We start from the raw sequence: 24,528 nt of genomic DNA on the forward strand, positions 1-24,528 counted from the left end.
GGAAGCTGGGGACTAGGTGAAAACTGATGGAGCCCACAGGAGGGACCACGTGATCACCGCTAATTATACCCCTTTCAACTACCTCCGCTTAGCTGGAACTGATCTGGGGATGCTGGATAGCGGCGCTGAGGACATAGCCGCATTTAATCAGCTTGACCCTTCATGCCGACAGGACCAAATAGTGGAGTGACACGCTCATCCCAAGCAGCTCTTACCACTTTATAAAACTTTTTGCAAATGGAGCTGCAAACGGAAATCACCGGCATGAATGGGTGAGTGATGCTGACTGTCCCCACGCTGCTAACACCGGTTACACCAGGACATATCTAGGCGGCCAAACAGTGAGATAATCACAGAGATTAAACCTACCTAGCCCTTGTTCACATAACAAGCTGTTGGGAGGTGGAATATGCCCCAACCAGACAGCTAATATCAAATACAGTTCATCCACATGGAGTGGTTTCACTGATGTTGCACATAATCCGGTGCACATAATCTGACAAGACACGAAATTAGTGATCAGGGAAAATCGTGACTAGCTGACCTGTCACTGAAAACACAGCTGATTACCAGTGGGTACCAGAGGCAATAACTTTGCTGATTAACTCCCTTGAATCGTGAATTCAGCAAAATATGAATAGTGACAACCCCAAGGGAAATCTTTGCTGAGCATCCTATTTGCCCTTGATGAGGAACTAAGGTTGCAATACCTGGTGGAACTATATTTTCCTTCATATTTCAACTTACTCCCACAAGCGGTGGACCTGGGAAGTATTCTTACATTCAAAGTCCTAATAGGAAGAAGATAATGAGATAAGGGACAATATTGCCGGTTTACTATAGAAGTGACTGAGTCCTAGATTTGTATTGTTTTCCAACTTTCTATTCCACCTAAATGGAATGATATTGGTGACCTGAATGTTCGGAATATTGTAGAACAAAGTGGTTTCGTGATTACATACTGATAGGAAAATGTTTATTGTATTCCTTAACATTATCACTCGTAATAATCCACAGATTATTTTTCTCTGGTAGTATTCTTTTTTTTGCTGATATTTATCTACTGTCATCCTATTTTGTTGGGGAGAAAAGTGTAATCTGGTGTATGACTACCGCCATCTACTGGTGTATAATACAAATCATACATAGATTTGAATTTATGTGAAATATACTAGTTTACATTATACATTGCATGATCTCTTGCTGTATATATACAAGTGTGTATCGTGTATGGAGAAATATCTCATTAAGGGGCCTATTCATCAACACTAAAATAACGTTTTTAAGGACATTTTCCTTAAATAACGTTATTTTAGTATTCATGAAGCCACTTAGCACAGGAGATATCACTGATATCTCCTGGTTACGTCCCCCTGCATTAATTTCCACACTCCCCCTACATTAGTATGGGGATATGGAAATTATGGTATTCATCAAATTCTGAAAATTATGTATTTTCAGAATTTGATGGAGTTACTATTCGCTACTGTGAGGTGGCGAATAGCAGGACAGACTTACCTGCTTCCAGCTGTGCAGGTCCCCCGGAGTCTTCCTTCGGTGCTCTGATGCGTCCTCTGGCTCTGTCTGCAATACTGACATTGTGTTCTACCAGCAGAACACAATAAAGTTTAGAAAAAAAAATTTTTTTTTTTCTAAACTGCACTGTGTGCTGCTGGGAGACCACATGACAGACCAGCAGGACGGAGCCGGTGGCGTTGCAGAGGGCAGGTAAGTGCAGGATGGGGGGGAGGTGAGTGGAGGGGGGTTTGGGGGGGGGCACACAAACTTACAGCAGCTGTAGGTAGTGCTGCCCATGGTCTGCGTTTACGATTGTAACAGCGCATGCGCAGCACGGATTCCAGCTGCGGTAAGTTAGAGCAGGCAGGGAAAACTATCTTTCCTGAAAAGCTGTCACGCAAAAGTCACAGCAAAAATGACAGCTTTTCGGAATAGATAGTTATGGGGAGGAGGAATAATGAATTCCTCCGGTAATTAGGTAGAACTCCATGCGAGTTCTAAACCTAATTACCTCCCTCAATATTTTAGATATGATGAATAGGCCCCTAAATCTCTACCTCCACTACCACAGAGAACCTATTCACGTACAATGGTTAAACCAAATAAAACACCTGCGATATGAGTTACATCGCCATCCTTTCCCACAAAGATCCCTCCCATCGAGCAGTCTGACATGAGGAGAGCTGAATCTATAACCCCAAACCCAGATATAGCTGTTGCTCTCTTGAATGTTATCATGCCTAAAATAGATGAAACATTTGAAACACTTAAACCTTTAATTGACGAGATATTTCATCAATTCCTACCAAAAATGGAAGATAAACTTGATCAGTTTGCCCCTAAAATCAATAAAAGGCTAGATAAAATTCAGTCTTCCCTAGATACGGTCTTGTCTAGGATATCAGAGCACTCCGATAGACTGGACACTGTTGAATAGAGAACAAGCGATGTGGAAAATCAATTGCATAACTTACAAAAGTTGCATGATTCTTATGTGGCCTCCCACAAATTGTTACTAGAAAAAGTCGGTGACCTAGAGAAGTGACACAGATGTAACAATTTGAGATTTATAGGTATACCAGAACAGATTAAGGGATCTGCATTGTTTGAATATTTAGGCAAAACTTTGATCACAAATCTGGAACTCCAAGATGACGAAGGGGTACCTCAAATAGAGAGAGCACATAGGCTAGGCTCAGAAAGAGATAGACCAGAAGCAGGCCGAGACCTATGATTGCAAAATTCCTGGACTTTAGAGCTAGGGAAAAAATCCTATCAGCTTTCAAGAGATTTAGTGATTAATGATCAGCGTATTCTTATTTTCCTAGACTTCTCTGTTGCAGTTGCGCAAAAACGCAAAGAGTTTTCCTCGGTATGTAAATTATTGGTGGAGAACAATAAGAGATTCGTATTATTGTATCCAGCAAAACTGAAAGTTTCTGACAATGGCCAAACACTATTCTTTGATAATCCTGAAACAGCATGCTCACACTTTCTCACAAATTTCTCTCCTAGAAATTCACCTAGTCGTTCCCACTCAGGTTTGTCTACTAAAACCTAAGTATAGAGTAGTAAAGTAATACTTCCTTAATGGACCTAAGGATACTGCCTTTGAACCTCTATATACCCCTGCCTATACCTTCTAATATCCTTCCTATAAACCTCTAAGGATGACGCTAATTTGCGTACGCAGTCATCCAGTAAATAAAGACTCCAGACTTAGAACATGTGGTTCCAAAGCACAAAGTATTATTCAAGTAAAAGTACAGCAGTTACACGCTATGATCCTCATATAATCTTAGTGCAAAGAGATTATACAGACCCAAATGCAGTTATACATACGCAGCGATCTCTGGTCCAGATGTTAGGCATCAGCAAGAAACCCCTCGTCAATCAGCATTCAGCACAAAGACTAGGAACCCAGGGTCGGAGCATATTTATACCCCCCAGAAATAAACAACACAATAGAGAAGTTTGTTGCTAATACCATTGGTCGTAACGGAGAGGGCATATGTTACAAGGCATTTAACAGGTTGATTCAAATAGACACAACCCAGCCTCTAACAACTGGGGATCTCTGGTTTCCTGCCTCATGCAACATCCTGACAGTTGTTCATATAATGTACATTTTGTTGCTTGAAGTCTCTGCGGTCCATAAGTTGAGAATGCATGATGCGATCTCCACACCGATGGTACCCGAATACTGTTGAAAGAGTACGCATCAGTACAATACCAATCACGGCTTACTTATCATGTATAAAACCTTAGTTACCAAATAATCTTTATTTCACAGCATTTATGCTAAATGAGCAAACTTAAATCTTATACTTTAAAGCTTATTAAACCTTTTATGTGAATATGTAATGTGTAAGTATGCGGGGTATGATGTAAAGATGCTAGTTAACTTGGGGCAGATGCGTGTGCATGAAGCTAATAAACAGCGTTTTCATACAGGATCTTATGCATTCGCTAATATGCGATTAGTTACCAGCGCAATTGTGTGTATTAATGTGTGTATGAGAAATGGTGCACTTAAATCTCACTTAAACTAAGTGAACACCTAGCAGTGTGGAATGCTGAGCCTTGTAGTTCCACACGCCCCCCTCTCTCAGCAGCCCCCACCCTTCCCAGGCTCAAAAGTACAGTCCTTTGTTCTCCCAGGTTCTTGTGTAAATGCAAATTAGCACAGCTACAAGACCCAAACCTCAGATAACACTCTTGGCTTTGAAGGTATTTTATTGTAGGAAGCCTGCTAATGACCCTCTTGCTGTATTCGAGCAGGGCCACCTGGAGTGAGAGCAGACGTTATGTCCAGGAAGCTTGTCTACACAAGCTAGTTGTCATGTGGCCATTTGCTCTGTACAGCTAATGCAATCCAATTTTGACATACTGTACAGCCATTTCTGAAATATATCCTTTAGGGGAATTATAATAATATACACTTTATCCAGAGCACCCAAACTACGTAAAGTCATGAAATGGGCTTTTGGTGAATCGCTGTAACTTATGGCGATGGTCACAGATGCAATCGCATGATGCTAATAGTAATATCGCCACATGTACTAAAGTGTGAGTTTATCTAAAATGGCGCTTAGGCGGCCATTCGCAAAATGGCATCTTGCGATCTCATTTCCAAGCTGGCGTCTTGCGGCCAGTCGCAAGATGGTGTCGCTGCGATTCAATTTTAAACTGATCTTGTCTCAGCCAATAATCCAGCTTCGACAGACCCGATATTTATATTTTAAAGAATATGGGAACTGACAGCATATGGTAATGGGAATGAAAAATCCCACTTTATACTTTCATCCATGTTATACTTTATTCATTAATATTCTTTTAATTATTTTTTGTTGGTATAAATTTACCGTTGTCTGAGAAATACAATCTGACTAGGTATAGTAAGATGTTGGATATGAAAAAGTATAGAAGCATATTTTATATTTGAATTATTGCACAGGTACAGTAATGTTATGTGAGCTGGGCCCAGATTCTGATCTTTTATTGTATACACCGTTAATTCTCCCTGCTGGCTGGGACAGGGGGGGATTTGGTTATTTTTGAATCATACCTTCTATGTTTACTCTTTGATAGAGGAATAGGATGACGACTCCCACAGTGACCATAACACCTCCTAACTCTCAATTATCACAAAAAATCAAGGTTACTTCTTGGAACGTAGGGGGTCTCAACACACCAATCAAGTGCAAAAAGATAATTTGTCACTAAAAAAACTGAAACCTGATATAATTTACATTTAAGAAACTCATTGGAAACGGGGAGATGACTCCACTTTAATGACTGTATATCAGCCTCCTATCATACGAAAGCAAGAGGTGTAGCTATCATATTTGCTAATCATATACCATATACTACACTCTGCCTCAGACCCAGAGGGACACTACATACTGAGAGATGTGCAAATTTATGAAACCAAATATACATTACTAAACATATATGCGCCTAATAATGACCACAGGCTTTTTTCCAACCCATAACGCAAGTCTTACATAGTAGAGTTAACTACTGTATAATTTAATAATAGGAGGAGATTTGAATAATGTAGCTAACCCTAACATAGATAAATTACCAATTCCAATGAATCCCCTTGCTATCCAATGGACATATGTTCCGCAGTTTATGACTGAACATACTCTAACAGATATTTGGGGACTGCACAATTCTACAGACAGATCATATACTTTTTACTCAGCAGTTCATGGGTCTTTTCACGAATAGACTACATTCTAATTTCTCCAACACTCGTTTCAGACATAATATCTACTTCCATAGGGGACATTGCAATATCTGACCGTGCACCAATATTGATAACTTTAGCTGCAAATCAATTCATTTGCACCCCTTCATTTGGCGCCTCCCAACCTTTTTATATAATTCTGAACAATTCCGTAAATATTTGGTGACAAAATGGACAGAATTCATGGATGATAATTTCAACCATTGGGACACACCCATTTTATTCTGGGAAACATCTAAAGCAGTCATGCGTGGACACATTCTTTCCTATATAGCAAAGAGAAATAAAGACAATAAGATACAATACACAGTATTACAATGGACTTTACAATCAACATTGGCAGATTACATTTCTCAACCCACAACAGAAAATCAATTGACATACCTGGAAGCGAAACAACTGCTGGACAGTTTTGTGCTAGCCCAAGCACAAATAAAATTAGATCAAACAAAACAAAATGACTTTAAATGGGGCACCAAGACCGGTACATTATTGGCAAACATGACAAAAGTTTTAAAAAGTGACATCACATAACTGCCATTAGAGACACTCATACACAGTTATTACTTACCAATACCACTGATATAACAAAAAAAATGTCAGGAATATTTCACAAGATTATACACAACAGATACCCATGATCCTGCATTGTTGACCAAAATATTGGTTGTGGCAGCACTACCATGTTTAAAACGTCTACAACGTGAAGAATTAGAAAGTGACATTACTGAAACAGAAATATCTACTGCAATATCATCCATGAGGACCTGACGGTTACTCAGTAGAGTATTATGAAATTTTACAACATGAGATAATCCCAACACTATGTGCCTTTTATGGCAAATTAAGAAAAAATACTCCTTATTATCCAAATTTTAATCAAGCATATACATCCTTAATCCCAAAACCCAATAAAGACTTAACTTTAATATCATCATACCGCCCAATTACCCTACTGAATATTGACTTTAAAATATTAGCTAAAATTTTGGCAGATCGCCTCCAAAAATTTTTTGCCACTTTATTTACATCAAACCAATTAGGCTTTACTAAAGGAAGGCACTCAGTAAAAGGCATATGTACTGCAATAGCAGCGGTAATGGCAGCCAATTTACAATCCACAACCCCGTCTATGCTCTTGAGTCTTGATGCTACCAAGGCCTTTGATATGGTCTCATGGTCCTATCTCTATGCAATTCTTGACAGAAGGGGTTTTGGACCAGTATTCCAATCACTTAATCATTTTTTTTACACACAACCGACCACTTCACTGCTAATTAACGGAACTATAGGAGAAATATTAACAATGACCAGGGGCACCAGACAAGGCTGTCCACTTTCTCCCATACATTTTAATTTGGCCTTGGACCCTATGTTAAGAATCCTGCTAAACTGGACACAATTCAAGGGAATTACTATTGGCACACAGACACTGTTAAAATGTAAGCATTTGCAGACAATGTCTTTTTATTTATCTCAGAACCCCAGAGAATACTTAGCCCGTTAATGAGGCAAATATTGGAAATTGGGTCAGTGTCTGGTTTTGAGATAAATTAAAAAAAATCAAAGGCACTTTATTTAAAAAAGGGTTGTGTCAGCTTGGTTTAGAGAAATCCCTATTGAATGGACAACCAAATCTATATCGTATCTAGGGATTCAGTTACCTAACTATCTTAATAATTTATACGCAATGAATATGAAACATATCTTTCACATTATTAGGCATGATATAGAGAGATGGAAACATCTAAACATCTCTTATTTGGGTCGAGCCAAGACTCCTATACCCACTCCAATCTCTCCCTATCCTATTAACCAAAAAGGACACATCTGAAATAGAAAAGCTGATGCGAACATTTATATGGAAGGGTGGAAGGTCAAGAATTGGTATGGTGAAACTTCAATAACACAAATCAAATGGGGGTATCAATATGCAGAACATCAATATGTATAGTCATGCCGCACACCTTTGCTATTTGAGGGATTGGATTCACAATAAGAATTAATATGCCAATACAACCTTAGAAGTAGCATTTCTGGGGAACACTAAAGCTGGCCACACATATAAAGATTATCTGTCCAACCAGCCAACTAGTTGAATGGTTGGAATGAAAATCTGGTAATGTATGGGAGTAACTGATGATCAGCAATTTGCTCCTAAATGCCAGAAAACAGATGAAAATGGTCGTTCAGACAAGTTTGTTAAATGTTTGATCTAAACAATTTGTTCAAACAACAGTTTTTGTCCATTTTCCGGCGATTGGGAGCAAATTGCTGATTGTCATTTGCTTTCATACCTTACCAGATTTTCATTCCAACCAATCAACTAGTTGGCTGGTTGGACAGATAATCTTTAGATGTGTGGCCAGCTTAACATCATATCCTTTATGCATCTACATGATGAAGAAATACCAGAATCGATTCAAACCAATCCCCTTTTGATGACTACCAGAAAACTATGGCATATTTTACGCCATAGATACACACTAAACCCATATTTCTCCTTACACCTCCCACTTATTCACAACCCAAATTTCCAACATGGGAATGCTGGACACCCCTTTACTTTAAGGCATAGACGTGGAATCATTTCAATTTGACATTTCATAGACAGTGACTCAAGAAAACCTTTAATATTGACCCAAGCTGTGGATAAGCAACCAATAGTTAATACTTCTCCCCTATCCTACTTCCAAGCTCAACATTATATGGCCCAGCTCTCCAGAAAATTAGCACCAAATGATTATACTAATAGACTAGATGATCTACTAATAACAGAGAATCCAGAAAACAAAGCTATATCACAGCACTATTTATTTTTACACAATCCTTTAAATTATGATATTCAACAAATAGGTTTGGCACAGTGGAAAGAACATTTTCCATCTTTATCCATAGAACACTTACTGTGTTCGTTTGAACAATCAGTCAAACTGGTGCCAGCAACATCTTACACAGAACTCTTTTCTGAACGTATTACACAGAACCTATCTCACCCCTTACCATAGACATGCAATGGGACTGCTAGAAAATTCGAAATGTCTTTGTTGCAGAGCGCAAGGTGCAGGGCTGATGCATTGTTTATGGAACTGCCCAATAATACGGGGATTTTTTGTCATGGTGGGAAACTACAGTATGTCAATAGATATTTGGTGAATTGTCTACCATTAACATCTGAGTGGGCAATATTTGGTATCACGCCCAAAGAAACCAAAGTACCAAGAGGGGTTAAGAAATTATTAATTATCATATCGGCAGTAGCAAAGAAATGCATTTTGCAAGTGTGGTTACAGGCTATAGCACCTACATTAACATTGTCACAATCACTGAAAGAACAAATAGGGAAATGTTTTAGGAATACACTCTGGTACGAAACACATATTTATGCAGGAGATCCCCCGATATTGCTTTAGAATATCTGGTTATTTCATTGAGAGTTATGAAGGGATGTCGAGAACCCGGACTCACACTGTGTATACCTACTCATATTATTGAAGCATATACTGCTTTATATATTATTCTATAGTAATATATTTGTGAAGACACTTGTTGATAAATAATTGTATAAATTTTTAGAAATTATTTTTCTGTATATGTGTCACTGTTATTATTTACACTAAATGTATCTGTGTAACTTTTGTACTATTGTAATTATGTTTACAATTATTGTGCTTCAATAAAATAAAAAAATTATTTAAAAAGAGAAAGTCTTTCCTCTCTGTCATGGTAACAGAAATTTTGGGGGGCAGAGTCCCCAGTGATGTTACACTGTAGCTTTGACTGAGGTGAATGGGCAACCACAATTTGAACAAATCCATGCGATCTTCTGGGGCTACACTAAGTTGTGTGCAATGTCCCTCAAAAATATTGCATGAAGTGAAGAGATCTAAATTACCATCATATTGTGGGAATTCTCTCTTGAGATCTAACAGGAACTTTGTTATCTTTATATAATTTCCTTGAGGAGGTTGATTAAAAGAAAACAAATTATTTTTCCTATTGTGGGCTTGTGCAGAGCTAGAAGTGGCATCTAATACTTCCCATCCACGTCTACAATCTGACATTTTAACATTTGAAGGATTTAATCTATATCTAATTGATACAGATGGTTGTTGGAGAGGAAAGGATGCCATATTGTGTCAAGGAGATGTGGATGACATCCTGAAGGAACTAAAGGAGAATGAGAACCAAGCGACTATGAAACTGGATGATGATACCATAAAAATAACAAATATTATACACGCCTTAGAAGAAGACACTAAAGTATCTTGGTGGGAAAGTATCTTCGGATACAGTCCAAAGGCAATATCATTCTTCAACCTTCTCATATACCCCATAATAGTTCTCATTATTTTAGTATTGATTATGTACATTGGGTTAATAATTGTCTACCGGAAGATAAAAAGACTGAATGCACAACTACAAGACACAGTACAACTATACAAGGAACATTTTCCCACTGTGAACAACAAGGAATACACAGAGGTTTTTTTACCTCCCCATAACTTTTTAAAATTTTAAAGAATTATTTGACATTTTGATTGGAAGGACTTTGCGTACGGGCTGGAAACACTTTGCATACGGGCTGGAAGGACTTTGCATACGGGCTGGAAGGACTTTGGACCTCATTCAGAGTCGGTCGTTGCGGCCGCACGGTCATACGCCACCGATGTTCGCTATACTGCGCATGCGTAAACTTCGCAATGCGCGTGCGCAAACTAGCCGCTACGATCAGAAATTTCTCTCTCCTTGAACACAGCCAGGTCGGTAGTTTGAGTGACAGATGGAGGCGTTTGTGGGTGGTAACAGGGGAAGGTGCTTGAAAACGGGGGAGTGGAGATCCGAACACAGGCGTGCCTCATTGTGCGAACGGCGTTTTATGGGAGTGCATATGGATTATGGGAGTGCATAATTAACAAAGTAGCATCATGGCACATGTGACATGGGAGGTTTTTACACTGACATGATCGTAGAGCTTAAGAGAGGGTATGGTCAACCTTAAGCTCTACGACCAGTTCCGATGGTTCCCGATGGTCTCGATTAATCCTTATATGCCCGGAGAGGACGTGCAATGCGTACGAGAAGGGGGCGTATTTTTTTGTCTTCCGACCGTTTCCTCCCCTTGGTCGGCCAACTACCGATCCGAACTTAGGGACGCAACTTGCGAGGTAATCATTTGAATGTCCGGCCCCTTTTCCCGTACGACCATGTGGCCGCTTCGACCGACTCTGAATGAGGTCCTTTGTGTACAGGCTGGAAGGACTTTGCAATATATATATATATATTTAAGAACATGTTGATTGAAAGGTTGTGTCTATTTATTGTAACTATGTTGACTCCTAAATGGTTGTTTTTGTTTAATATGTACAACTACAGAAGTGAATGGGAAGGTAGCAGGAAGTAATGTGAAGTACATTTCCAACTTGTAGTGTCGGATTTCCGACAACAGGGGGACTGTGAAGGAGCTCCAGTATTAACTCATCTCAGTGCCATTAGAATAGGTATGCATGGAGCCAGAAGATTTAGATTTTATATAGTTCAAACTAGCTCATATCAAAGGACTGTACTAGTAGCTAGTTAACAGAAAATAACACCTATCAGAGTCTCTTGTTTCAGGCCATGTGGATGAGTGGAGGTTTGAGCTGGTGCAATGCATGCTGGGTAGGGGTATATAAGTCTGAAACAATCCAAATATAGATCTCTTCTCTGCCATTGCCATCCAAGACACACACACAAAGCTTCCAGAGATCTGGATAACCAACACATGCATTCTCTCTATATTTTCAGAGAGTAGGGACTTGCAGTAAAGTGGGGTCCCGTGACGGGGGCTGCAAGCTTAAATGCATTGATCAATTCATGAACCAAAACCCCACTTTGTGTTATGTTTATTATTATTATTGTTAGTTATTATGGTGAATGCAGAGCCCCTGTGATTTCTATTTAAACAATGTGGTCACATACCATGTTGCACCCCAAATCTAGGAATGGTGAGTGCTGTGGATTAGTGCTTTATATATACATATATATATATATATATATATATATATATATATTCAACCAGGCGCTGCACTCGACGGTCTCAAGAAAAATGTAGATCACACAATCATTGCTGCAATGTTTCGGGCTTTATTGCCCGTCGTCAGGCTGCACATACATAAGCAAAATAAGTGTATCATCTTACCTTAAATACCCATTGTCCTCCTTAGACTCACGCCGGGTCCCGTTGCTCGCGTCCCGTCCCGTGTGCATCACTTCCGGTCACGCCGGAAGCGTGTCAGCACACCGGTGACGTCATCGTTGCCATAGAGACCCGACGCCTGCCAGGGAGACAAAAAAACAACACCATGTGAAGATACAAAAATAATAATCATACATCGTGTATCATGTACTAAACACACAATCGTGTATCATGTACAAAACATACAAAACAAAAAACATAATAAAACTAACGGTACCTGTATTAAGGAGATTCAATATATCAAAAAATTAACCACTTGATAGTATCACTAAGTATATTACAGGGATAACTAGTAAATATAGGGTATTAAATAATGTCAGAGCCAAATCTTAACGAAAAATACCATAGTTGAGCTGATCATTAAGACCTTTGGGTCTGACAGTATCTAAATAATGAATCCACTTGGATTCTAACATTAACAACCTTTTGTTCCTATCACCCCTCCTTCCATCATCCAAGGCCTGATCAATTACCATATATTTCAAACTTGAGAGGTTGTGCCTAGCTTCCAAAAAATGCTTGGCAACAGGTTGTTCAGACCCCTTCCCGCTGAGTGCTGATCTAATAGCTGACCTATGTAGGGCCATGCGCTCCTTAAAAGAACGCATGGTCTTCCCTACATAGCAGAGTCCACAGGGACATTTAATAAGATGAACGACAAAAGTGCTGGTACAGGTCAGTCGGTGCCTTATCTCATACTTTTGTCCTGACTGCGGATGATAAAAACATTTTCCCGTCAGCATATAGCCACATGTCGCACATCCTAAGCATTTAAAGCACCCATTGGTAGGTCTACACACTACTTGAGATGACTTATTCAGTTCTGTTACATCGGAACGAACCACCCAATCTTTAATGTTCTTCCCTCTTCTATAACATGGCCTAATCCTTGTCTTTCTAAACACTGTTAAGTCCCGGTCATTCTGTACTATCGGCCAGAGTTCCTTGCAGGCCTTCTTAATGGTTCCATGTGCCGTGCTGTAGGTATATACCCAATTCAGAACATCCTCCGATTGGTCCTTATCCTTATGTTTTAGTGTCACTTCTCTAGATATTGTATCCACCTTTCTTCGAGCAGATTGTAGTACCTTTTCAGCATATCCTCTAGCTCTAAATTTGTTCAACATTTTATCTAATTCACTATCTAATATTGAGGGATCGCTTGTAATTCTTTTTACCCTTAATAGCTGCGAAAAGGGCAAACTGCTGATTGTTGAGGCTGGGTGGAAACTATCGGCTCTCAATAAGGTGTTCCTATCGGTCGGTTTCGAATAGACCCTTGTAGAGAGAACGTTGTCAGACACTCTGATTGTAACATCCAGGAAATTGATTTCCTCAAGGCTCATGTTATAGGTGAATTTGATGGGGTGGTCCAATGCATTGATCCCTTCAATTATGTCCATAAGCTCACTACATTCCCCTTTCCAAAAGAGAATTACATCGTCTATATATCTCTTATAAAACAAGACTCTGTCATGCACATCCCTGTTGAAGAAGAAATCTTTCTCTACCTTTGCCATGTATGCATTAGCATATGTCGGAGCGACATGCGACCCCATGGCACAGCCGCTTTTTTGGATGTAATAGTATCCATCAAAGTAGAAATAATTTCTTCTCAAAGTCATATCCAGCAGTGTTAGAAAAAAGTCAACGCGGGGACCTTGATACAGCTCATTGTCAGTAATTAAATCACTCACAGCCTCCAGACCCCCTATATGGGGGATGTTGGTATAGAGGCTGGAGATGTCCAAAGTACAGAGCCATGTTCTAGAGGGTACCTCACCCAATCTGGATAAGCTTAGCAATAAGTCTGTTGTATCTTTCAGGTAAGTATCACCCGCTTGGACACAGGGCTGCAGAAAATGATCTAGAAATTGTGAGACATTACTATATAGTGAACCTCTCGCCGACACTATAGGGCGTCCAAGGGGATCAGAGAGACTTTTGTGGATCTTGGGTAGTGAATAAAGGAGCGGTATCCTTGGAAAATCAGTATTCAGGAAGTTGTACGTCTCCTTGGTGATGGTACCTCCATTCACTGATGCAATGAGTAAATTATCTAACTCGATTTTGAAGGTATCAGTTGGATCCTTCCTAAGTTTTTCATAAACTGATTCTTCAGAAAGTTGTTTGTAAATCTCCTGGCTATACCTATCCACATCCAGTATAACAACCCCTCCCCCTTTGTCCGCTGGTCTTACAACGATGTCCTTATAAGCACTAAGGTCTCTCAGAGCATCCCATTCCTCCTTGGTAAGATTGTTTCTATGGGGAGTGTCCTCCTTCAGGGTACCAGAAACACATACATCTAGGGCTTTCATGAAACTATTAATGCCAATGTTGTTAAGGGGGGGTTCAAAATTAGATCTTGTTTTAAAGGGTTCTTCTTTTTTAGGATTTGTACTCAAATTTCTGTTGTCAAAAAATCCTCTTAACTTCAATTGTCTATTTAAATGCTGTTGATCAATTTTCCAATTGAGTGAGCTTAATTTATTAGTTGGTATATATCCTAACCCTTTGTTTAATACCCTAATTTCGGCACATGTTAGATCCCTGCTAGATAGATTGTAGATAAGATTCATCTCCTCCGTCCCCTGCCTTTGGTTCCTTTTATGGCACCTCTGTCCTCCCCTTCTTTTGTGTCTCCTTCCCTTCCACGACCTTCCGCGACCAAGAAAAATATGTGCAGGTATTCTTAGGTAAACCTTCAGGGGGGTGCCAGACACCGAGGCTACATAAACTGTTGCCCCAACATAAACTCCAACAAGGTACAGCACACTCCTTCCTTAGAATATCCACTGCCGCGGTGCCAGCTGCAATTCGTAAATATATTCAACCAGGCGCTGCACTCGACGGTCATTGCTGCAACGTTTCGGGCTTTATTGTTTTTTTGTCTCCATGGCAGGCGTCGGGTCTCTATGGCAACGATGACGTCACCGGTGTGCTGACACGCTTCCGGCATGACCAGAAGTGATGCACACGGGACGGGACGCGACCAACGGGACCCGGCGTGAGTCTAAGGAGGACAATGGGTATTTAAGGTAAGATGATACACTTATTTTGTTTATTTATGTGCAGCCTGACGACGGGCAATAAAGCCCGAAACGTTGCAGCAATGATTGTGTGATCTACATTTTTCTTGAGACCGTCGAGTGCAGCGCCTGGTTGAATATATTTACGAATTGCAGCTGGCACCGCGGCAGTGGATATTCTAAGGAAGGAGTGTGCTGTACCTTGTTGGAGTTTAAGAATACCTGCACATATTTTTCTTGGCGATTTTTATTCAAAGGATATGTCAGTTTTCAACTTTAATTGACAAGTCAAACATTATAGAGAAACGTCTCCTGTTCCAACTATATATATGATCAGTGGTCATTCAGGATTTTTTATATATACAGGAATATTGCCAAGTTTTAGTGAGGACACGGTACGTGGTTTTTGAGAGTGGAGTATTATTAGGAGTTCACCATGGATGAAGCCAGTGGATTTTCGTGGACAGAGGTCCCTATTGGGGAGACATTAAGTTTCTCGGAAAGTGAAATTGAATCTGTATTATTTAAGGAAAGATTGGTGGACAACATGGGAGATACTTCGCCAGAAGAAATCCTAAATAATTTGTTAAAATATAAAAAGAAAGAAATTGACTATTTACTACATGGGATAACATTATCAGAGTACCTAAGGGAGAAAAAAATCCCAAGGGGCTTTCGTGTCCGCAACTCCCCTACTATAGGAAGACTGAATAAGGAATTTGTGAGGCGGTGGATAGCTGTCCTCAACAAGTGCTCCTTAGATTTAATGACTTTGGTTGTTGAGGAGTCAGCTAGAGAACTTGCCCTTGTGAAGCAAAAAATTACTGATTACATGCACTCCAATAAGTCTCACCTACAAGGTGATTGGGGTAAATGTGAATTGGATAAATTACAGCAACAAGTGGAGAATTATAAAAAAGAACTGATCCTCTTCAAAAAACGAAAATTTGAAGTTGTTAATAAAGATTACGAAGAAAGGAGAGTGTATCGTTGGTTGTCAGGGGGGACAGACACAAAGGTACGACATGTACAACAACGACGCTTTCATGGACAGAGGGATAGAATGGATAACTATTCATCTAGTGATTTACCCTCGACCTCTGGTGATGAAACCCCTGGTAACAAGGCACGGGTTCCATATCAAAAACCCCCTTTAGGAGTGAGGACCCACGCAGGTCGCGGAAGGGAAGGAGACACAAAAGAAGGGGAGGACAGAGGTGCAATAAAAGGAACCAAAGGCAGGGGATGGAGGAGATGAATCTTATCTACAATCTATCTAGCAGGGATCTAACATGTGCCGAAATTAGGGTATTAAACAAAGGGTTAGGATATATACCAACTAATAAATTAAGCTCACTCAATTGGAAAATTGATCAACAGCATTTAAATAGACAACTGAAGTTAAGAGGATTTTTTGACAACAGAAATTTGAGTACAAATCCTAAAAAAGAAGAACCCTTTAAAACAAGATCTAATTTTGAACCCCCCCTTAACAACATCGGCATTAATAGTTTCATGAAAGCCCTAGATGTACGTGTTTCTGGTACCCTGAAGGAGGACACTCCCCATAGAAACAATCTTACCAAGGAGGAATGGGATGCTCTGAGAGACCTTAGTGCTTATAAGGACATCATTGTAAGACCAGCGGACAAAGGGGGAGGGGTTGTTATACTGGATGTGGATAGGTATAGCCAGGAGATTTACAAACAACTTTCTGAAGAATCAGTTTATGAAAAACTTAGGAAGGATCCAACTGATACCTTCAAAATCGAGTTCGATAATTTACTCATTGCATCAGTGAATGGAGGTACCATCACCAAGGAGACGTACAACTTCCTGAATACTGATTTTCCAAGGATACCGCTCCTTTATTCGCTACCCAAGATCCACAAAAGTCTCTCTGATCCCCCTGGACGCCCTATAGTGTCGGCGAGAGGTTCACTATATAGTAATGTCTCACAATTTCTAGATCATTTTCTGCAGCCCTGTGTCCAAGCGGGTGATACTTACCTGAAAGATACAACAGACTTATTGCTAAGCTTATCCAGATTGGGTGAGGTACCCTCTAGAACATGGCTCTGTACTTTGGACATCTCCAGCCTCTATACCAACATCCCCCATATAGGGGGTCTGGAGGTTGTGAGTGATTTAATTACTGACAATGAGCTGTATCAAGGTCCCCGCGTTGACTTTTTTCTAACACTGCTGGATATGACTTTGAGAAGAAATTATTTCTACTTTGATGGATACTATTACATCCAAAAAAGCGGCTGTGCCATGGGGTCGCATGTCGCTCCGACATATGCTAATGCATACATGGCAAAGGTAGAGAAAGATTTCTTCTTCAACAGGGATGTGCGTGACAGAGTCTTGTTTTATAAGAGATATATAGACGATGTGATTCTTTTTGAAAGGGGAATGTAGTGAGCTTATGGACATAATTGAAGGGATCAATGCATTGGACCACCCCATCAAATTCACCTATAACATGAGCCTTGAGGAAATCAATTTCCTGGATGTTACAATCAGAGTGTCTGACAACGTTCTCTCTACAAGGGTCTATTCGAAACCGACCGATAGGAACACCTTATTGAGAGCCGATAGTTTCCACCCAGCCTCAACAATCAGCAGTTTGCCCTTTTCGCAGCTATTAAGGGTAAAAAGAATTACAAGCGATCCCTCAATATTAGATAGTGAATTAGATAAAATGTTGAACAAATTTAGCTAGAGGATATGCTGAAAAGGTACTACAATCTGCTCGAAGAAAGGTGGATACAATATCTAGAGAAGAGACACTAAAACATAAGGATAAGGACCAATCGGAGGATGTTCTGAATTGGGTATATACCTACAGCACGGCACATGGAACCATTAAGAAGGCCTGCAAGGAACTCTGGCCAATAGTACAGAATGACCGGGACTTAACAGTGTTTAGAAAGACAAGGATTAGGCCATGTTATAGAAGAGGGAAGATCATTAAAGATTGGGTGGTTCGTTCCGATGTAACAGAACTGAATAAGTCATCTCAAGTAGTGTGTAGACCTACCAATGGGTGCTTTAAATGCTTAAATGTGGCTATATGCTGACGGGAAAATGTTTTTATCATCCGCAGTCAGGACAAAAGTATGAGATAAGGCACCGACTGACCTGTACCAGCACTTTTGTCGTTTATCTTATTAAATGTCCCTGTGGACTCTGCTATGTAGGGAAGACCATGCGTTCTTTTAAGGAGCGCATGGCCCTACATAGGTCAGCTATTAGATCAGCACTCAGTGGGAAGGGGTCTGAACAACCTGTTGCCAAGCATTTTTTGGAAGCTAGGCACAACCTCTCAAGTTTGAAATATATGGTAATTGATCAGGCCTTGGATGATGGAAGGAGGGGTGATAGGAACAAAAGGTTGTTAATGTTAGAATCCAAGTGGATTCATTATTTAGATACTGTCAGACCAAAAGGTCTTAATGATCAGCTCAACTATGGTATTTTTCGTTAAGATTTGGCTCTGACATTATTTAATACCCTATATTTACTAGTTATCCCAGTAATATACTTAGTGATACTATCAAGTGGTTAATTTTTTGATATATTGAATCTCCTTAATACAGGTACCGTTAGTTTTATTATGTTTTTTGTTTTGTATGTTTTGTACATGATACACGATTGTGTGTTTAGTACATGATACACGATGTATGATTATTATTTTTGTATCTTCACATGGTGTTGTTTTTTTGTCTCCCTGGCAGGCGTAGGGTCTCTATGGCAACGATGACATCACCGGTGTGCTGACACGCTTCCGGCGTGACCGGAAGTGATGCACACGGGACGGGACGCGAGCAACGGGACCCGGCGTGAGTCTAAGGAGGACAATGGGTATTTAAGGTAAGATGATACACTTATTTTGTTTATGTATGTGCAGCTTGACGACGGGCAATAAAGCCCGAAACGTTGCAGCAATGATTGTGTGATCTACATTTTTCTTGAGACCGTCGAGTGCAGCGCCTGGTTGAATATATTTACGAATTGCAGCTGGCACCGCGGCAGTGGATATTCTAAGGAAGGAGTGTGCTGTACCTTGTCGGAGTTTATATATATATATATATATATATATATGTACACGTACACCAAGTTTAAGGATTAAATCGAATCTGCATTGAACTTTATTTAGCAACTGCTGCATGGGGTAATTCATTACTGGGATTAAAATTAGAAATTCATTTCTGAGTTATTTACTGTGTACTGTATAATCTCTTTATATTATTCAAGCTTTACCCATAACGCTAGACGTCTGATTTATTGCTCTCACAGATCTCGCTGTCTTCCGGATATACCAGACACGTATGCTGGTTGATCTCCAACCTGAGCACAGCTCACCTGGTATTCGGGTAGCCTCTGGCGTCCCCCTGTACTACGTACAAAACGGACTTAGCGGTACAAGCAGAGGAGGAATACCAGCTGACACGGAGTAGCGGTGGAGCTATACGGTGTCCTGCATGTGCAGACAGCGCCTGAAGGTCGTACCACACTGGTCTCTCGCATATGTAAAGGTGCATACACACTAGACGATATGCTCCCTGAGCGATATCGTCTAGTGTGTCCCCGGCAGGCTGTGCTCAATGTCGTTCATGACATTGAGCACAGCCGCTGAACGATATCATTAGCGATATCGTTCAGCGCCGGGCTCTCTCACCCATTCCCTGACATGCAGCAACCTGACGAGGTCGTCAGGTTGGCCTGCATGTCAGCCCGATGAACGAGGATGACGAACGACCCGCGGGAACGCGCGTCGTCGTCATCGTTCATCTTTTTTGTGTTAAAAATGGACGATAAAGTGGACGACTGAACGATAACGATATCGTTATCGTTCAGTCGTCCACTTTAATCGCCCAGTGTGTACGCACTAAGTGAGGAGAAAGCCCGATCAGCTTTAATCTTATTTCAGCCACAACAGCATGGATAGGACATCTAACTAAGAAACCTATCAGTGAGTGTCTATACATTGTCCTAGAACTTCCTTTTTTTTGCCGTGCACGGCTTTTTGTTGATATATTACTCGCTGACAGACTGCATTTCCTCCGTTTCCTTTCCTATATTTGCTGTGATTGTATGGAATCCTAGTGACTTATCAGATCACCCAGTGAGAGGAGAGCAAATGTTTCTTATGACTATTCTAATTGTTCCACAGAGAGACTGTAATTGTGTCACAGTTACTGTTTGGGATTTTGCAACAATCGTTGCTATTTAGTGCCGTTTAACAGGAGGCGACTAGCCAATCTGACTCTCATTGTTGCAACCTTATCTGCTTTTTGTGTCTGTTATTCAGACTGCCACAGAGGCTATTTATATCATCAGTACTCTCCAGTGGATGTATTTGTCATCTCTTTATACATATTTTTTTAACAGACATCTTATGTTTAGAATCATATTTTAATGCATGTTATTTATGCTTATAATATATATTCTTTTTTTTTGGCTGATCTTTGGTTAAAATATATGAATATTCTTAAAATTTATTACCACTTTTAGAGACAGCGCTCCAAACCCTGTTCTTTTATACTGTATTTTTTTTCTGTTTATGAGGTATCAGCTCCTCATTTTTTGGTAGCTGCAGTCTCCAGTGTATTTCTTTTTATTAGTGTATTAGGTATAATATTCAAATATTTGGATGTGTATGTGTATGTTTGTGTGTATGTTTGAGTGAATGGTATTCGTGCACACACCATATACATCCGTCTGGATTTTCTTTCTTTATATTATTCACATCTAAACCATCTATTACCTTGCAATTCCTGTTTATGGAGTACATGGGACCTTATTCAGAGTCGGTCGTAAGCGGCCGCTCGGTCGTACGCATCCAATGTTTCCAAACCACGCATACGTATGGTTAGTTGTGCGCATGTGCGTACGAGACCTTGCGAACCAAAATGCTGTCGATCGTACGGCTTACGAGCAGGAAGTGGCTTCCGAGAGTTGATTGACATGAAAGGCCGTTTGTTGGTGTTGACGGGGGTGGTGGTCTAAAAAGGCAGACGTTCCTCACCGTTTTCAGGGTGTTTTAGGGGCATAAATAAATTTCCTGCTGCGACCGACATAGAAGGCCGGAAGTAGTAAAACGTCACTCTGCGAGCAGGTTAGAGGCCTGGCTGATCGTACAGCTTGAGGTTGGGTATGTGCTCTCTCAAACACCAGAACACAATCGATACTATCGAATGTGACTGATGTTATGTTTGATGTTTCTATTTTGTGCCACACAATACAAGCAGCTAATAATCGTTTGTTGTAGCTAATAACACTGCTAATTGAATTGTAATTGATTCAGTTGCGTTAGCATTAGCGAATAATAAGAATAAATATATTTCATGGGGATGGCTTATTCTATGCGGTTTTTGTTAATTTTTGGTGTAATTTGCACACAACACAAGCGGCCGCAACTATCAGAAGAAAATTAACATACAGCGACTGACAACGACTGACAGCGATTGACTCGATTGCTAGCTGCTATCACTCGCTAGCTAGAGGAGGTGCATTGTTCATGTATGGGCGTCACTTTGGTTGCAACCGACTGGCTGTGCGATTACTTCCTTTTTCAGTTTTGCGGTCATTAGGCGTATGACCGAGCAGCCACTTACGACCGACTCTGAATGAGGTCCATGGTCTCTAGATAATAGAGTATGATTTCAAGGTTTAATTAATATGCAATAATACATTATGGGTAAGATAATCAGGTGACTTGATAGATTTGTCAAGGGATATTTGGGTGGTTTCGGCCCAGTAAAAGCTTGCATGTTTAGCGCCACATGGAGCTTTGGTTGTTATGCATAGCATGACAATGGCAACCCTCTGTCTTGGTTTTTTATTGTAAAAAGACGGAATACGTAAGAAGACTGTATGGAAGGTTAATAAAGTAATCTAGGGGGTCACAGATGTAACAATATCAGACAGAGAAAATAGATTAAAGAGGAAAATATTGTGTCATATTCCTATAATTAATTGTAATCATCACTATTGATGAAGAGAAACTTTTGTGTAACTATTAGACCCTCAGAGAGGAGAGGAGGTCATGCAGCCCGGAAAACACTCTCTTACAGAGGCTGGCACTCATTCTTCTATAACTTGCATCTTGCCTCGGTGCCGCTAAACCAAGAATCAATATACACCAACATATAAAGTAGTGGCACTCTGTGGACTTGATATAGATCATACAACCAGGTACAAATCACTAGGGCACTGGAGCCATCCTTAGAATAGTCAATGTTTAAAATGAAACTTTGACTACGCTAAGGATAGCTCCGGTGACCTGGTGATTTGTACCTGGTTGTAACATCTATATCAAGTCCTCAGAATGCCACTACTTTATATGTTGGTATACATATATATATATATATATATATATATATATAATGTGATGTGTATGAGGGCTGATTGAAAAGTAATGAGACTGATTTTTTTGCTGCGTTTCAACAAAGATTCAAAAATGTGCAGTAGACTGTTTTGTGATATCACTTTTAGCATTGCAGCTGTGGCAGTTTTCACTTCCTCATCTGTTGAGAACTTTCTACGCAGTTGTCTTTTCAGGGTTGGGAATGCCCAGAGATCATAGGGTGCTAAGGGCCTGATTCAGCAAGGAGCGCACAGATGCAGACGCATGCACTCGTCCACTGCGAGAATATGCTAATCAATGCACACACACGGAGACAGCAGCACAAGATGCAGACGCCCAGCTCCATACTATGCTGTCCATGTCCCTTTACTCACAGCCTGATGAGCAAGCAAGATATCATAAACATTGGTAACATCGAGAACCATCGGATTCATTAGCATAATAGTGGTTGAACTGACCTGCCACAGGTTTTTGGCCACTTACGGTATGGCTGTGTATGCTACCGCACTGCCTTAATTATGCACGCCTCTGTAACAGCGTTATAACGCCTGCGTTCGCCTGACCACCCCCGTCACCAATGGCACTTCCTGTCAATATCGGAGGGGTCTGCGTACACACTGCGTGTAGTCTGTGTACCCTAACCCGATTGCACTGACTAGTTCGCGCACACGCAGTGTGATGTATACGCGTGCACAAACATCGGCAGAGTGCGTGCGTTCTCTTCTGTGCGTTTCTTGCTGAATCAGGCGCTAAGTCCGGGCTATATGGAGGGTGTCCAGTGCTGTCCCAGCGCTGCCAATGCAACAGCAGCAACATGTGGTTGGCGTTGTCTTGTAGCAAAAACCACTGTTTCTTCAGCAAATGTGGTCTTTTCTTCTTAATGGCTTCACGCAAATGGGTTTTCAGGACGTTTGCATTGTAGTCACCATTAATTGTTAACCACATGGTGTCAGGGCATAACTGCTGGCACACAGGAGGTGTTTTGGGGATGCACAGGGAGAGGCGGCTATGGGGCGGGCTGAAGGAATGCCAGGCGGTGGCAGCAGCGGGGTGCGGACCAGTGGCAGCAGTGCACCGGGCATCAGCGGGCGACAGAGGTGCTCACTGGCGCTGGGCATGCATCTGAAAAAATAAGACACAGATGCATGGATGAATCAGTGAGATACATATATGCATCTGTTTTAAAATTAGAATTCGTGTAAAATAAAAATGAAAAAAAAGGGACATTCCCCCCAATTACAAACACAACCAGCCCCAGGCTTTTCACTGCTGGTCCTGGTTGTGAAAATACGGAGGACAAATGACATAGGGGTCCCCCGTATCATGCACAACCAGCACCAGGCTAATCAGAACCAGTCCTGGTTGCCAAAATAAGGGGGACAAATGAAATAGGGGTTCCCCATATTCAGCGCAACCAGCACTGGGCTCTGAGCTGGTCCTGGAAATACAGGGGGAAAAATGAGTAGGGTTCCCCTGTATATGCCAGAACCAGCACCGGCTTTTTCTAGCGGGGGGCTGATATCACAGCCAGGAGAGCCCTTTCACCAGGACCCCCAGCCGAAGCATTAACCCTGACTGCTAGTCAGCCCAGGCCAGGGATCCCTGGGGAGCTGGGGATCCCTCCAAATAAAGGAGTCCCCCTCTCCAGGGCACCCCAGGCCTAGGCTGATAGCCTTGGGCTATCCCGGCACCCCTGGGGTGGTGGGTGCCGGGATGACAGTGTAAAGGGGCCCCCTCCCCCTAAAGCACAACCAGTCTTGTGCTTTTCACTGCCAGTCCTGGTTGTGAAAATACAGGGGAAAAATGACATAGGGATCCCCTGTATTTAACACAACCAGCACCAGGCTAATCAGAACCAGTCCTGGTTGCCAAAATACAGGGAACAAACAATGTAGGATATTCTGTGCAACCAGCACTGGGGTCTGATTCTGGAAATACAGGTCTGGAGAAATGCATATGGTCCCCCTGTATTGTTCAGAACTAGCACCAGACTTTTTCTAGCAGGGGGGCTAATGCCACTGCCAGGGGAGTTCTTTCACCGGGCCCCCCAGCCAAAGCATTACCCCTGGCCATGAGTCAACCCAAACCGGGGATCCCTGGGGATCCC

This window comes from Taudactylus pleione, unplaced genomic scaffold (assembly GCF_031769625.1).
Source record: "Taudactylus pleione unplaced genomic scaffold, aTauple2 ptg000130l, whole genome shotgun sequence".
In the NCBI taxonomy this organism is placed as follows: Eukaryota; Metazoa; Chordata; class Amphibia; order Anura; family Myobatrachidae; genus Taudactylus; species Taudactylus pleione.